Source organism: Miniopterus natalensis, chromosome 4, assembly GCF_054644295.1.
Source record: "Miniopterus natalensis isolate mMinNat1 chromosome 4, mMinNat1.hap1, whole genome shotgun sequence".
NCBI classification, from domain to species: domain Eukaryota; kingdom Metazoa; phylum Chordata; class Mammalia; order Chiroptera; family Miniopteridae; genus Miniopterus; species Miniopterus natalensis.
In genome coordinates, this window is record NC_142084.1 from 75,312,404 (window position 1) to 75,316,842 (window position 4,439).

The window sequence follows — 4,439 nt, forward strand, 5'->3', positions numbered from 1 at the left end:
CTTCCCGGGAGCCACTCCGCCGGCCGGCCTCGCCCGCGTTGCGTCCCCGCGGTGCCGGGAGCGCGCACGCCGGGGGCGGGGCCTGCGTCGAGGGGCGGGGCCTGCGCCGGGGGCCTGGCGTCACGTGCAGAGCTGCTCCGCGCCGCCGAAGCCGAAGGTGAGTGTTGGCAACAAAGTAGCCAGCCCTGCGCGCTGGTCACCGCGGGTCCTGCCCCGCGTGGCTGTGGGCGGGGGTGCGCCGTGCCTGTGACGCTGCAGTTTGTCTTTCCTTGGTGCGTCTAAGGGTTATGGAAAGTAACACTTGAAAACCTAACTAGAGCTAGGCATTTTTGCTCAAGTCTTGACATTTTTACCCAACCCTTGACATTTTTACAACGTTGCCAGCAGTTATCCCTATTTTACAGATGGGGAAGCTAAGATGCAAACTCATTCCGTGAATCTCTGAATAGCCACATAACTAGTAAGAGCCAGGATTTCATCCTTGCCAAAACCTGCCCGTATCGGGGCCTATTCTGGGGGAGACAGGCGGTCCCAACACACCCGTGAGGAGAACGAGCGAGGCGAACAGCACCGTTCCCGCGATCGACCCCGTGGCCTGACACTTAGCTCAAGGCCCCTCTCTCTAGCTTCACAAAAACCTGCCTTGAAGTCACACAGCTGGAAGAGACCTTGAGAATCATGGCTTCTATCTTTTCCCCCCTTTTTTGTTATCGGTGAATAAACTGCTTTCCAGAAAAAGGAAATGACCAGCCAGCTACATAAAAAATATATGTATATTGTATTTTAATGAGAGCCCTAGAAACATCTACTCCGTTACTTTTGTCAAGTGAAACAAGCTTGGACAGAACTAGTAGGTATACATTTTAAGCAGAATCCTTCTTAGTCTGGCATCAGATTGGTCCATCTCCTCGTGGTAATGTTTCACCGCTGGATTCAGATACTCTTCATGGAAGAAGGGTAGCAGTGACCAGGAACCTTGTGCTTTAGAACTAAATACTACCTTTTTTACTATTGCTCCTCATTACAATAATAAAACCACAGAACGTTCCAGCCAAAGGGACTGCGGGAACTGGCTAGTCCAACCACCTCCTTTTACTGTTAAGGAACCTGGGACCCAGAGAGGTTGAATGACTTGCTCAGGATCCCCTGGAGGCAGAGGAGAAAGCGGAATAAATGGTTTCAATGTCTACTTCAGGGTCCATCTATGGTAATCTGTTGTTTCTTTTTTTTAAAAAAGGCCAGTTTGAATAGCTTACACAATAGAAACCTCTGTGACGTGTACCTAAGGCTAGCTCTGAGGAGCTGAAGTAGTTGGCCTCTGACATGCTACCTCAAAATTATGTGCTCTTCAGAGTCCTTACCGTTTGAGATACTGGTTTAGATTATGATAGGCTCTCTTAAGGAGGCCTCCACAAAAATGCCAGACTAGTATTATTGTACCATCAATATTTCCTGATCATTCATATGTAATAATTATTTGTTAAGAGCTGGGAAAGAAAGTATAAAGAAGTATGAAAACATGTAACATGGTGAATTAGTTTTCTAGGTCTGCTGTAACAAATTACCCCCAACAAGGTGTCTTTAGATGACAGAAATTTGTTCTTTCACAGTTCTGGATACTAGAAGTCTGAAATCAAGGTGTTGACAGGGCCATGCTTTCTTTGAAGACTCTAGGGGAGGATTCTTAGTTTCTGGTAGTTGCTGGCAATCTTTGGCATTTCTCAGCGACTTAGCTAATAATTATATATATATTTATACAGCCTTTGTTTCCAAGAAGATCATAGTTCTTTACAGACATGATGTCGTTTATGAGCCCAGCATTCCTAAGGCAGGGAATGGGCCTAGAGAATTCTTATTTTATGGTCTTTTGTTGTGGAGAGCAAGCACTTAAGGTGCAGAAAGAGTAAGTGACTTGTTCAAAGCAACACCAGAACTTAGGGTTTTTTTTCAACATTTTCTCATCATAGCAGTGTGACCAACTGTACCCTAAAGGGGTCATATGGGCTATGGATCATTAAACACACATGCGTAGGGAGAGGACAGGACACACCCTTCTGATTCTGGTAACAGTACCTTATATTTCCAAAAGAATATGCTCAGCTCACACTCAGTCCATTTGAATCACCCAACCATGGCCCTGGGCTGGTTAAGCTGAGTAATTTCACCTCCTGACCACTGAGATTGGCACATGAATCATGCTGTTCTAATCAGATATAAACTACATTTTTCAATAGCAGCTTCAGCTGCACAAAAGATATTTTGGTTTTCTTACAGTTTTCATTTCATTTCTCAAATCGTCCAGACTTAGACAGGAAGCAGTAGGTTATTTATTGGACCCCTTGAATCTCGACACTTCTGTGTTCCTTTCTCATCTGATCTAACATACCATTCTCCTTCTCAGCGTCCTGCATTAATTTCTCATCACCTCTAGGTGACGAGAATTCCTAGCAAATCACCTGTGGGAATCAGTGGGGTGATAAGATGTCATTGACAGGTGGGCCTCATACCCACCTCCTTAATGTGACACCCCAAGGCCATGACTGAGACCCCTCCAGCGTGTTAATCGTATGTCCTAACACTTCCCCGTGTGTTCCTTGTGTACTAACATGCATCACGACTTGCTTGCTCCCAAATAATTCCTTATTTTAATGCCTCTGTGTCTTCACACATGCTTGCTATGACTGAAATAATTTCTCTTTCTTAACTGCCTATTAAAAAAAAAAAAAAAGTCCTTCAATTTGCCCCCCTGGAGCTATGTTATCCTCAAGTTTTCCCTAACCTCCCCAGGCAGAAGAGTGTCTCTCCTTTATCCGCAACAGTATTGTTTGGTTTAACTGTTCTTGGCCTTTGCTGGCTGCTGTCTTTTTTTGTGGTTATCAATCCTCACCGGAGGATATTTTTTCCCATTGAGTTTTTAGAGAGAGTGTAAGGGAGGGGGAGAGACAGAGTGAGAGAAATAGCAACGTGAGAGGGACACATTGATTCGTTGCCTCCCCATTGGTTGCCTCCCGCATACTCCCTGACCAGGACCAGGGATCTCCCAAGCTGTGCCCTTGACTGCAATCGAACCCTTGCCCCTTCAGTCCAAAGGCTGACACTCTAACCCCTGAGCCAAACCGGCCAGGGCTTTGCTGCTGTCTTTTTCCCCGTGGTATTGCTCACCTGCAGCAAACGTGAGTTCAGTTCAACAAACATATTTCATGTACCCATGACCTGTTCCTCCCAGGCCCTGCAGAACTAATGAGACTCTAGCTCCCAGGCCTTCCACAAGCAGAAATAGGTGTCATCCCATTTCCTGCTACAATGCTTTTGCCCTATCTCCATATTCATTCCTGTTTGAAATCATGCTGTATTTTCTAGACGAGGTGCTCCGTAATGTCTACTTGAACGGAATTGAATATGTTTTCTTGCTCAAGTAGGGCTAACAGCTTCATCTGCCAGAATCTTTGGAACTCATATTTTCTTACCCAACTCATTATTCTTTTAGCTTTGAGTAATGCTTAGTTGCATATGTGTCTTTCTCCCATTACCTCTCCCATTGGACTGTAACCTCTTTGAAGACAGGGACTGTGTCTTCTGCGTCACACCGTCCAGAGTGCTTAGGACAGTGCTGGTGCGGAGGAAGTACTCAGAACATGTTTGCTAAGTGATTATGGATGGATGAGTGAGTGAATGCATGAATATTATTTTCCTTCTTGATCAGAGAATTTATGAAGATAGAACTTGGCAAGAGAGGTCACTCCTCTGCTTACCACCCTTCAAAGTTCCTGAAGAGAGAGGACAGTAGAGGGAGAGAAAGCAGTGGATGACCCAGAGAAAAGCTCTATCTTTCCTCACAGTGCTCTGAGCCTACTTGCCTTGTGTACCCAGCAGGAAGTTCCTTAGAGTTTGGGGGCTTTGATGAAGCATTTTCCACTTGGATGATGCAGATCAAACCCTACTTTTGCATTTTCTTGCCATTTCAGTTGGAATTGGGAACAAGGAGTCAAATGTGAATTTTCAACCTAACATCTTTCTCTGTGATGCCTTCTGTGACCTTCATTTAACATTGCAAGCGGTAGCTTTGACCCCATACTCTTTATGCCCATTCCTGCCTTATTTTTCCTCTGTAGCACATACCCCTGTCTATTTTGTTAGTTTACTGTTCATCTCCCTATATCAGTAAGGAGACGGAAAGCACACAGGTTATTTCAACAGGGAAAATTTAATATAAATGATTGTTAATTTAATATAAAATCTATTATTAAGAATTTAATATAAAGCGGAAGGTGGTTGACTAGTAAGAGAGGTAAAACAAAATAAAAAAAGAGATTTCCCAGAGGGGTCCAGAAGAAGTGGGTGCAGAAAAGCAGCTCCTACCTCTAGGCTGGGGGAGAGTGGACGGGAAGGAACTGAGGACGCGAGGAACATCCCCAGCCCTTCTGTCCCCATCCCAGGCT